The 13,436-nt window shown below is 38.9% G+C and overlaps 1 protein-coding gene across 16 annotated transcripts in view; it reads left to right on the top strand.

Annotated features, from left to right (window-relative positions):
* SCMH1 (Scm polycomb group protein homolog 1) overlaps positions 1 to 13,436 on the top strand; it is a 224,290-nt gene that overhangs the window by 110,998 nt on the left and 99,856 nt on the right. The window lies entirely within an intron of this gene.

The raw sequence follows: 13,436 nt of genomic DNA, 5'->3' as shown, positions 1-13,436 counted from the left end.
AAAGGATAAATATTAAAAATTTAAGCTCCCAATTCAGAAAGCTAGGAAAAGTTATAACCCAAAGAAAATACAAAGGAGAAATAAATAGAAAAAATAAAGATAAAAAGAGATTAGTGAGGTAGAAAATAGAAAAGCAGAAGATCAATGTGCTGGTTCTTTGGAGAAAGCATCAACAAAACATACAAGCCACTAGTTAGCCTAATAAAGAAAAAAAGCAATTAGAGCAGATATACAGAAGTAGAAGTGACAAAGGGAGCAATAGTGTAATAAACCAGAAAGCTAGTTAGGAGCATCACAATGTTTAAACAGATCTATAGAAAACATGTTTTCAAAACACCTACATCAAAGTACTATGTACAGATTATTTTACAGGGAAATCCTTCAAAATCTTGAATACCAAATAGTCCCAATTCTTAATTACCTACAAGTTGCTGTAGGTCAGTGATACCCACAGAACTTTTCTATGATGATTGAAATGTTTTGTGTCTTTGCTGTCCAGTATGATACATGTCCAGCCTCGTGTGACTGTAGAGCACTTGGAATGTGGCTACTGCAACTAAAGAATTGAATTTTTAATTTTATTTAATTGTAATTTAAAGTTGAAAACCTATGTGATTGGTGGCATGGTATTAGACAGTGCACTTCTGGATCATAGAAAAAGTAAGAAAATATCCAAATTCTTTTTATAAACAAGTAGAACTTTGATACTTAAAAAAAAAAAATTATATGTTGAATTCTAATTCCTAACATTTTATTTAGGATTTTTATAATAATACTTATACATGATGGTGTGTGTGTGTGTGTGTGTGTATGTGTGTGTGTGTAGAATTCAACATATTTAAAACAGTGATTCATCAAGACAAAGTGGTAGGGGTTTGGGGAGAATGAAAAGATTTAAGTTTAGCGAAATCATTAGTGGACTTTACCATATTAAAATAGCAAAGGAAGAAAGTCATATGAACTTTGACAAAACTCTGCAGACTTGTGAGAACGTACATTTCTTGATTTCAAAACTTACTATAAAGCAGCAGTACTCAAGACACTGTGGTACTGGCATAAAATAAACATAGACTTAGAGATAAGAAGGTTAGATTTGAGAGTCTAGAAATAAACCCATACATTTATGCTCAGTTGATTTTCAGCAAAGGTGCCAAGATAATTCAGCAGGGTTTTCAACAACCTGCACAGGGACAACTAGATATTCACATATAAAAAAATGAAATTGGACCCCAGTTTTTTTTTTTTTTTTTTTCAGTTGTGTCCAACTCTTTGTGACCCCACGGACTGTAGCCTACCAGGCTCCTCCATCCAAGGATTTTCCAAGCAAGAGTATTGGAGTGGGTTGCCATTTCCACACTATATACAAAAATTAATTGCAAGTAGATAACAGACCTAAAACTCTTAGAAGAAAACATGGGAGGAAATCTTCACGACTTTGGATTAGGCAGTGGTTTTCTTAGATCTGGCTCCAAAAGCACAAAGAATAGAAAAAAAATGATAGACCTCAAAATTAAAAGTTTTTATGCTTCCAGACACACTGTCACGGAAGTGAAAAGACAACCCAAACAATGGGAGAAAATAGGCAAATCTAAAAAGGCAGAGAGGTTAGTGGTTTCCAGGGACTGGGATAAACTGAGAACAGGGAGAGTGGAAGAATGATAAAAAATCTTCCAAAATTAGGTAGAATTATCTTTAGAGAAGAGAAGTCGCTCAGTTGCGTCCAACTCTTTGCGACCCCATGGACTAGCCTATCAGGCTCCTCCATCCGTGGGATTTCCCAGGCAAGAGTACTGGAGTGGATTGCCATTTCCTTCTCCAGGGGATCTTCCTGACCCAGGGATCAAACCCAGGTCTCTCTCATTGCATGCAGATGCTTTACCATCTGAGCCACCAGGGAAGCCAATAGAATTATCTTTGCATAACTCTAAAAACCATTGAATCAGATACTTAAAAGTATAATTGAGTTTCACCACAATAAAGCTATTATTTTTTCAAAGTCACATAAACCAATTCAACATACAATATTGTATGCTGAATATTGGGAAAACTGGATATCCACATGCAAAAGAATGAAATTGGACCTTTACCTTACACTCTTATATAATAATTAATTCAAAATGGATCAACAACCTAAATGTAGGAGCTAAAACCATACAACTTAGAAGAAAACAGAGGAAAAGCTTCATGACATTGGAATTGGCAGTGGTGTCTGGATATGACACCAAAAACACAGGCAACAAAAGAAAAATAATAGTTATATTTGACTGCATCAAAATTAAAAATTTTGTTTATTAAAGGAAAGTGTTAGAGTGAAAAGGGAACTCATGGAATGGGAGAAAATATTTGTGAATCATGTATCTGGTCAGGGGTTACTATCCACAATATATTTTTTAAGACTTTTTGAACTCAACAGTAACAAATAAACAACTTGATTGAAAAATAAGCAAAGGACTTGAATAGACATTTCTCTATAGAAGATGTACAAATGTCCAATAAGCATATGAAAAGATACTCTATATTGCTAATCATTTAGGGAAATCAAAATCACAATGAGATAATACTTCACACCCATTAGAATGGCTATTATCAAACACATAGAAAATAACAAGTGTTGGTGAGGATGTGGAGAAATTGGAACTTTGTGTATTGGTGAGTACTGGAAATGAAAAATGGCGTAGCCACTATGAAAAACAATATGGTGTTTCCACAAAAAAAAGTTAAAAGTTAAATTACCATATGATCTAGCAATTCCACTTTGGGATAGATAGGCAAAAAAGTATGAAGTAAGGACTCAAGGAGGTATTTTTATACCCATATTATCAGCATTATTCATAATATCCAAAAGGCCGAAACAGCCCAAGTTTCCATTGACAGAAGAATGAGTAAATAAAATGTGGTATATACACATAGCAGAATATTATTCAGCTTTACAAAGGAAGGAGGTTCTGACGTGCTACAGTGTAAGTGAACCTTAAAGATACTATGTTAAATGAAATAAGCCAGTCACGTGATTCCACTGAGTACCTACAGAAAAAAGAATGACATTTGCAAGGAACTGGGAGAGGGGACAAAGGACTGAGGAGTTACTGTTTAATGGGCAGAGTTTGATATGAGGAAGATGAAAAAATTCTGGAAATACATGATGGTGATGATTACACATTGATATGAACATATTTAATACCATTTACTTTTGAGAAAGAGAAGGAAATATATGTGTATACACACATGCACATATATATATAATGTACATGAACTTATATATATTTTATATACTTATTTTTATAAAAAGAAACACTGGACTATTAAAACGAGAAAATAATGAAAAGGTTGCCTGTGGGGAGTGTCTGGGAATAGTGTGGAAAGAATAGAAATGACAGACCTCTTGGAGAATACCCATTTATATTCTTTTGACTTTTGAATTATTTGAAAGTGTTACTTACTACATAAAATTAAATCAAAAATAGATGAACAGGCATATACTAAAATTGGCTAACTTTTAGTATATGACTAAACTCGATAAAGGGCAGAAACGATATGGACCTAAAAGAAGCAGAAGATATTAAGAAGAGGTGGCAAGAATACACAGAAGAACTGTAAAAAAGGTCTTCATGACCAAGATAATCATGACGGTGTGATCACTCACCTAGAGCCAGACATCCTGGAATGTGAAGTCAAGTGGGCCTTAGGAATCATCACTACAAACAAAGCTAGTGGAGGTGATGGAATTCCAGTTGAGCTATTTCAAATCCTGAAAGATGATGCTGTGAAAGTGCTGTACTCAATATGCCAGCAAATTTGGAAAACTCAGCAGTGGCCACAAGACTGCAAAAGGTCAGTTTTCATTCCAATCCCAAAGAAAGGCAATGCCAAAGAATGTTCAAACTACCACACAATTGCACTCATCTCACACGCTAGTAAAGTAATGCTCAAAATTCTCCAAGCCAGGCTTCAGCAATACGTGAACCGTGAACTTCCAGATGTTCAAGCTGGTTTTAGAAAAGGCAGAGGAACCAGAGATCAAATTGCCAACATCCGCTGGATCAGGGAAAAAGCAAGAGAGTTCCAGAAAAACATCTATTTCTGCTTTATTGACTATGCCAAAGCCTTTGACTGTGTGGATCACAATAAACTGTGGAAAATTCTGAAAGAGATGGAAATACCAGACCACCTGACCTGCCTCTTGAGAAACCTATATGTAGGTCAGGAAGCAACAGTTAGAACTGGACATGGAACAACAGACTGGTTCCAAATAGGAAAAGGAGTACGTCAAGGCTGTATATTGTCACCCTGCTTATTTAACTTATATACAGAGTACATGATGAGAAACGCTGGGCTGGAAGCAGCACAAGCTGGAATCAAGATTGCCAGGAGAAATCTCAATAACCTCAGATATGCAGATGACACCACCCTTATGGCAGAAAGTGAAGAGCTAAAAAAGCCTCTTGATGAAAGTGAAAGAGGAGAGTGAAAAAGTTGGCTTAAAGCTCAACATTCAGAAAACTAAGATCATGGCATCCAGTCCCATCACTTCACGGGAAGGGGAAACAGTGGAAACAGTGTCAGACTTTATTTTTGCGGAGCTCCAAAATCACTGCAGATGGTGACTGCAGCCATGAAATTAAAAGACACTTACTCCTTGGAAGGAAAGTTATGACCAACCTAGATAGCATATTGAAAAGCAGAGACATTACTTTGCCAACAAAGGTCCGTCTAGTCAAGGCTGTGGTTTTTCCAGTAGTCATGTATGGATGTGAGAGTTGGACTGTGAAGAAAGCTGAGCGCCGAAGAATTGATGCTTTTGAACTGTGGTGTTGGAGAAGACTCTTGAGAGTCCCTTGGACTGCAAGGAGATCCAACCAGTCCATTCTAAAGGAGATCAGTCCTGGGTGTTCTTTGGAAGGACTGATGCTAAAGCTGAAACTCCAGTACTTTGGCCACCTCATGCGAAGAGTTGACTCATTCTAAAAGACTCTGATGCTGGGAGGGATTGAGGGCAGGAGGAAAAGGGGACCACAGAGGATGAGAAGGCTGGATGGCATCACCTACTCGATGGATGTGAGTTTGAGTGAACTCTGGGAGTTGGTGATGGCCAGAGGGGCCTGGCATGCTGCAATTCATGGGGTCGCAAAGAGTCGGACACGACTGAGTGAACTGAACTGAACTGAAACTTGATAAACAGGAACAAATTGAACTCTGTATCAAATGATTACCATAGCCACATTGAAAAAATTCCAACAATCAGAACCCTTACAGTATACCCTCATTGGGACATATTTCAAAGGAAAATTCTGACTTTTTTTAAAAATAATGTTAGTGGTTTCACCATAATAATCTGAAACTATTTTGTGTGTGTGTTGAAGATAAATGTAATGAGTAAATAAGATACAAAATATGTAATAGGAGAAGATGAAGAACCTTGCAGTGTAGGATTTGAATTGAAGGTATGTTATGAACTCTACTTAAAATAGGTATATAAATCTATAATTATATATATTAAAATATGCATATATATTAACATATAATACACATTCCCTTAGAACATATACATGTTTACATGTGTATATGTATATATTCCAAGATGGTACATGTATACGTGTATGTATGTATATGTCCCAAGCTCTATCTATTGAAAGGCCTAGAAACAATGACTCCTCAGCAGCAATGTGAGGAGTTGATTTCTAAATTTCCAAATTAGTTGATTTCTAAATCCCATTCTCCACTTAAAGGAATCATGGCTCCTTGAAGCAATGGCTGATTTCAAGACTGAGCAACAGGTGAATCTGGAACATCTTATTTTGCCAGGAAACAGTTTCAAAGAATGATGGGTACATATCAAAAGGATATAGGAGCCAGCCTAAAGAGACTTTGACTAACCAAAACTGGAAAAATAAAACCATCAAAAAGAATAATAAAAATAAAAATACAATGTAGTAGCACCGTGGGTCCCTAGTGAAACACTAGAAAAAGAAAGTTGCAGAGAAAGTCCTTTGCAGAATATCAGCTAATAAATATTAAAAATGATAGAAAGTTAGCATTTTGTCAGTCACCATTTTAATGAATTCAGGCCAAGACAATCAATGAATGCTAAAAAAAAGCTTATTGGAGAATAGGATATTCACATAGTCCTGAAGTTTTCCCCCACTGATTATCTATTAATTATAAGGGGGGATTACAATAAAGAAATCTGTCAATCATTCCTTAACAAGTGATCAAATTTAGTATCATCATTGATCAGACCAATGAAGTGAGAAGTACTCAACATCACTTGTGTAGTATTTTTGTCAAAACTATTTAGCATGAATGTAATCATAAGGAAACAATCAGAAAGAAATCCAAATTTTGGGACATTCTGTAAAACAGCTCAGACTCTTCAAAAGTAGTAATTTCGTGAAAAACAAAAGGCAACTGAACTATTGTAGATTAAAGGAGACTAAAGATATATGACAACCAAATACAATATGTAATCCGTGGTGTATTTTAAAATGAAATAGCTATAAAGATTCGGGGACATTTGAGAATACTTTTAATTAAATTTCTTGGATAAGATAATATTGCAGTTTTAAAGGAGAATGTCCTTGTTGTCAGGACACATGTCCTGACATATATAGAGGTGAAGTATCATGATGTCTCTAACTTTCACATAGTTCAGAGGAAAACTGTGGCTAGATGGAAAGCAACTGTGGTGAAGTATTATTTAGTTGTTGAACCAGGTGAAGGGTGCATAATTTGTTCATGTACTGTTTTTGCTACTTTGCTCTAGGTTTAAAATTTTTCAAAATAAAAAACTTTAAATTATGAATATAATTACATGTATATATGTGTGTGTGTTCATGTTCCCCAGGCCTCCTCTGGACCTCTCCCCAGAGTTCCTGAGTCAGAATCTCTAGGTAATGGGGCTTGGGATTCTGCATGGTAAAATGGCTCTCCCGAGACTCTGACACAGCTGGTTTATATTTGGGAAGCATTGCTCTTGAGACCATTATTCTCTATTAAAATCTTGTGTGGTTTGTGTGTGTGTGTGTGTGTATAAGTATGTGTGTTCTGTTCAAATAGCAACATTGCATAGTCCTCCAGGTGAAAAGGTAGAATGATTCTCAGATAATGTCAATCTTTTCCTCACATCCCCTTGTTTTAATGGTCCATTCTATACTTAGTCTGAGGTTATTTCTTCTAAACAGGACCGTATGGATCACTAATTCTCAAACATGGCTGCCAGTTAGAACTACCTACGCAGCTCTCAAAAATTTCACTGCCTAGGCCTTCAGTTCAGTTGCTCAGTCATGTCCGACTCTTTGCAACCCCATTAACCACAGCACGCCAGGCCTCCCTGTCCATCACCAACTCCTGCAGTTCACCCAAACCCATGTCCATCCAGTTGGTGATGCAGTCCAACCATCTCATCCTCTGTCGTCCCCTTCTCCTGCCCTCAATCTTTCCCAGCATCAGGGTCTTTTCCAGTGAGTCAGCTCTTTGCTTCAGGTGGCCAAAGTATTGGAGTTTCAGCTCCAACATCAGTCCTTCCAATGAACACCCAGGACTGATCTCCTTTAGGGTGAGGCCTTACCTCATATCAATTAAATCTGAATTTCTGGGGGTAGGATAATGTGTTCTTTAGTGCTCCCCAGGGGATTCCAGTGTTCAAGATTGAGAGTCCCTAGTCTATATCAGCAGAGAAGGCAATGGCACCCCACTCCAGTACTCTTGCCTGGAAAATCCCATGGACGGAGGAGCCTGGAAGGCTGTGGTCCATGGGGTCGCTAAGAGTCGGACAGGACTGAGTGACTTCACTTTCACTTTCATGCATTGGAGAAGGAAATGGCAACCCACTCCAGTGTTCTTGCCTGGAGAGTCCCAGGGACGGGGGAGCTTGGTGGGCTGCCGTCTGTGGGGCCGCACAGAGTCAGACACGACTGAAGCGACTTAGTAGCAGCAGTCTATATCAGAGCTGGCCTCTAGTGAGGCCCCTAGTCAATTGTGTCAGGATCTCAGTATAAACTACCTGTTCAGCAAACTTGATCACATACCCTGGTGTGTAGGGGACATTGACTTGAGCTCTTTTATATTCCCAACACTAGTCAGTCTTCTCATATGGTCAGTAACCTCCGGAGTCTGTCAGTGGAAAGGGGGGTTTTAAAAGATGCGTATCTCACTTATGGTTATGGAAATTTGAACTCTATTTCTAGAAATTGATGGAAGGGGTAAAATTTTAGAGAGAAGTAACTTTAATTACAGTATCTTAAATACTTATGTGATAAAGGTAATTTTAAAAATATTCACTGAACTCTCTTCTCTGCAGAAAGGCCCCTGACATTGAATAATGCCAGACCCATCTTTACCTACACTTATCTCAAGACTAGTCACAACCACCCCCAATTAAATAAATCTGTATTAACTTGTGTTTGAGTGTGTATATGAGAGTGGAGTAGCAAAGTGGTGACAGCATCCTGGCAGAACCAAAAGGAATTCTAGCAGTCCTTCCCAAATACAACCTGGCTGAACATTCACTTCTTACTCAGGGAAGAGAGTTTGTTCAGCGTCTCTCTCCCCCAGCTCTCACTTCTCTCACTCTTGAGGTATAATTTAGGTTTGCTGCTGCTAAGTTGCTTCAGTCGTGTCCGACTCTGTGCGACCCCATGGACGGCAGCCCACCAGGCTCCCCCGTCTCTGGGATTCTCCAGGCAAGAACACTGGAGTGGGTTGCCATTTCCTTCTCCAATGCGTGAAAGTGAAGTCACTCAGTCGTGTCCGACCCTTAGCGACCCCATGGACTGCAGTGCACCAGGCTCCTCCGTCCATGGGATTTTCCAGGCAAGAGTGCTGGAGTGGGGTGCCATCGCCTTCTCCTAATTTAGGTTTAGCCCACCCAAACTCAGTTTGGAAGCACTGCTTTAGTTGTGTCATCAGCTGACAAATACAGAAACAGGGAAAGCGAAGTGAGTTGTCCAGGGTTATGAGCGAGTGAGTGGCATGTTTCTCGACATGTATTTGTGTTTGTACATGTATGTAGAGCTCCTCTGGAAGGAGAAAAATGATTTAGGAATCATCTTGAGAGCCATAGAGTCTAATAACTTAGAGGAGCTTTAGACTCTATAACTGTCAAGATGATTCTCAAATCATTTTCTCCTCCCAGAGGAGCTTTACATACATGTACACATGTACATGTGCTTCCTGGTACGAGTGCTGTTCTGTTACCTGCCACCAGAGGGCATGAACTGCGATTAGATTCTAGCCTGCGTATCTACACTCAAGTCCCGAGCTCGCTCAGATCACTGTTTAAACAGACAAACCTTAATTTATTCAGTAGTCCAACAGTCTTGGGAGCATCTGAAAGTTCTTTGGAACTGTTTGTTTATAAATATTTGTAAAAGAAAGCTTAGGTAAGCACAGAACACTCGCAAATGCCTGGGGTTAGAATTGGAGACCTGGCTTTATAATATTACCCCAGCCACTTACTAGTTTAGTTGTGTGGCCAATGGTAAGTTGCTTTACCTTGACTTGTAACCTTCAGTTTCAGGTGCCTGACCTGCCAGATCATTAATAAACTCTGCCACACATGGTTTTTGTGAGGATTAAATGAGATAACATGATAAAGCATTTCCTAGCACCCATTTAATAAGTGGAGATTTTTTTCCTTTGCTTAGTAAAACTTTTATGGAGCTTATATTCTGGTTAGAAAAAACACATTACATGGAAAAAAAAAATTATCCTTAGCTGATGAAAGCTAAGGATAATAAGGTGCAGAATCTAGGAGGCTATTTGAGGTAGAGTAGTCTAGGAATGCCACTCTGAGGAGGTTAGCAAAGAACTAATACAAGATTTGAGAAAAGGAAAGGGCTTTGGAGGCAGAGGGACACAGCTTGGTGTGCTTGGAAAATAGGAAGACCGGTACTCAAAGGGTAGGGGAGAGAGAGATGAATTATAAGACGCAAGCAAGTTCCAGATCTTGTAAGTTTTGTTAAATACATAAAGACTTTAGATTTATTTTGTGGTATAAGATGTAAGCATAAGAGTGATGTGATCTGATTTATATTTTTAGAAATATAACCATATCATTCTGATTGCTGTGTGGAAAATAGACAGTAGGGAGGCAAAAATAGAAGCAGAGTGGTTAAAAAGCTGTTGTCGTAGGATGGACAGAGCCTGACTGTGGCTTAGATTAGGGCGTTAGTGGGGGAGAAATACAGAATGGCAAGGAATGGTTCGGTTTAGGATACATTCGATGTAAGGGCCATCAGTACTTGCTGATTAATTGTATTTGAGAGGCAGTAGAAATGGAAGAACCAAGAGTAACTTCCAGGCTTTTTGGTCTCAGAAAAGTAAAAGTGAAGTCGCTCAGTTGTGTCCAACTCTTTGCGACCCCGTGGGCTGTAGCCTACCAGGCTTCTCCGTCCATGAATTTTCCAGGCAAGAGTACTGGAGTGGGTTGCTATTTCCTTCTCCAGGGGATCTTCCCGACCCGGGGATCAAACCCAGGTCTCCTGCATTGCAGGCAGAAGATGCTTTACCTTCTGAGCCACCAGGGAAGCCCCATAAGTTTGGTCTCAGAACCTGGGTTTAAATAACTCGTACTGTTAACCAAGATGAGGTGACTAGAGGAAAGGGGGTTGTAAAATCAAGAGTTTTGTTTTAGACTCACTAATTTTGAGATTTCTTGGCATCTAAGAATTATAGAATAAGGCGGTTGAAAATATGAGCATGAAGCTCAGAACAGAGGTTTGGGTTAGAGATATAAATTGGCAGTCACCGTTGATGGGAAAGGAGTACAGACCAAAGAAGAGAGAGCCAGTGGCCAGATACTGAGGTGCTCCCACTTCAGAGGTTCAGATTTCTTACCACCTGGCCTGTTTCTTGCATGCCATTGTTTAATTTTAGGAGACCCTCAAATTATTGTTTTTTCCTTTTCCTTCTTGCACAAATGTACAACTCCAACTCTTAGCAAGAGAGATAGCATGGTAGAACTGAATGATTAAATGCTTGAAGACATTAACGTGCTGATTAATAATGAAGGCTCTGAAGACAGAAGAATGCAGTTTAAATCCTGCTCTGCTATTGACTAGCTCAGTCTTTTGTCTATAATAGTCAAAATAAAAGCCAGCATTTATTTAATACTTATTATATACCAGGTATCTTTTTAAGTGCTTCACATGTGTTTATATTAACTTATTTTAATCCTTAAAACAACCCACTGAAGTAGTTACTAGTCTTATCCCACTTTTTTGTTGAGGAAACTAAAGCCAGTAAGGGACCTTATTATTTCCCAGATATCACATACCAGCTAAGTAGCAGAGCTGAATTTGAATCTAGGCAGCCTGGATCCAAAACCAGTGCTGCTTTTCTCATACCAAATTCACAGAGCTGTAGAAGTGATTAAATGAGACAGCCCGTTTACAAGTACTTAGCACTTGGAGGCTAGCACATATGAGCATAATAAATGTTTTTTGTGGGAAGTAGCATGGTATAGTGAAAGAGAACCGGGGCTTGGGGGATAAAGTACTCAGTAATTGGTTCGGCAGCATTTCTGTTGTGCCCTTATACTCTTGAAGAAGCTTGCTAGGAGGTAGGGAAACATAGTTAATAACATGAGGTTTGGAGTAAGACCCTTATATAGTAGAATCTGTTTCCACCACTTACTACCTGAGATGAACTACTTCCCTTGAGTTTCTCTTTCATCATTTGCAAACTAGGGATAATGATAGTGTACTTCTCATGGTATTATTTGAAATATCCTGAGAGAAGGTACCTGTAAAGTAGTACATGATAAGCATTCAATACATATTAGCTATTATTATAATAAGGGTTTCCAGAATGAGAGGATTTTTTTTTTTTCCTTAGCTCAGGTACCAGGTGAGATAGAAGCCTCTCAGAAACCCACTTCTGAAAAGTTGAATTGGGAATCACATGGTGAGGCATTCTAGTTGTTGAGAACTGAGGGCATGAATCTGAATTTTCTAATTGTGTAGTCACTCCTCCCTATTCCCCCGTTTTACAAAGGTGCAGGGAACATTTCTCTAGAACAGCTGTGCCTTGCTGTGCCTTATTCTTAGGTGTAGTGAACTATTCATGGCAGATCTGCTCTGGGTTTGGCTTGCTCCAACCCTTTCCTGACCTAAGGAGAGTTGTTTTAAATACTCTCATGTCTCTCCATCTTCTGCTCTGAGTTGGCTTTATTCTCAGTTATGTTCTCTAGTTAGCGGTGCCAAATCTACAAACACCCTTACAAATATGATCTCAGAGAAAGAAAAGCTCTTCAACATGCATATCATATCAGAAAACAGTTGAACCAGTTTGGGACATACATAACATACTTTTGGTCTAAAGGGAATGTGATGCTCTTAAATGGCGTTATCTTGGATTCCATAACCAGGTAGGTAGGTAGAGCCCACTGTAGACATCCCCACCAAATCACCTGAAATCAGGGTTTGGAGCGGGGTAGGGGGTGTTTGCAAAAGGTAAAAAGGCTAGGCAGGCAAAAACGGAAGTGGTAGCAGTTTGACAGGAGTGTACAAATTGCTGTCTCCACTGTTGATAAGAATGAGCTATCCCAGGAAGTCTTCTGACCTTGGGAAACCCCATTTAGCCTAGCCAGCTTTGAGACTAAGCATTTAGATCATGTGGGGTAGTACCTCTTTTCTTATTTCCATTTTTTTCTCTCTTCTCACACCCCCCCCTTTAATTTAATTATAGCTCTTAATTAATACTTAATCCCAAAAGCTGCTTCTTCCTTTTCCATTTCCCATGCACATTGATAGTTTAGCATAGTAGATAAGAGCATGGGCTCAACAGTCAGATTGCCTGGGTTTCAGTCCTTTCTTTGCCATTTGTTCACTTTGAAATTTAAGCAGTTTACTTTATACCTCTCTTCTCATCTATAAAATGAAGATAATTTCTACCTCACTAGTTGTCTTGAGGATTAAATTAGATAACCAGTAGAAAGTGCCCAGCACAGTATCTGGCTCACAGTGAAGTACACAGTAATCAGATATTGTTGTTGCTGTTTCCAGCTGTGCAGCTGTGGTTCAGTCTGTCTGTCCTTTGTCAGGAGCAGGAGAGCTGAGGTTGACTGGGAGAGTATCAAAAGGCACTAGATTTTGGTATCTCAAGTAGAAGGTTGAAGCCAAATTGAAGAGAGCACTTGGAGCTCTAATTGGAAAATATGATAATGATCTTATTTTTACAATTTATTAATTAAATAGTATATTCTTGACTTGTTGTTACTCAGTCACTAAGTCATGTCCAACTGTTTGCAGCCCTATGGACTATAGCACACCAGGCTCCTTTGTTCTCCATTGTCATCCAGAGTTTGCTAAAATTCATGTCCATTTAGTCGGTGATGCTATCTAACCATCTCGTCCTCTGCTTTCCCTTTCTCCTTTTGCCTTCAGTCTTTCCCAACATCAGGATCTTTTCCAATGACTTGTCATTGAGGAATGACAATG

The sequence above is a fragment of the Bos mutus genome, chromosome 3 (assembly GCF_027580195.1).
Source record: "Bos mutus isolate GX-2022 chromosome 3, NWIPB_WYAK_1.1, whole genome shotgun sequence".
Classification (NCBI taxonomy): Eukaryota; Metazoa; Chordata; class Mammalia; order Artiodactyla; family Bovidae; genus Bos; species Bos mutus.
Note: the sequence above shows the minus strand (reverse complement) of the source record. Positions and strands in the feature narration are given on the sequence as shown.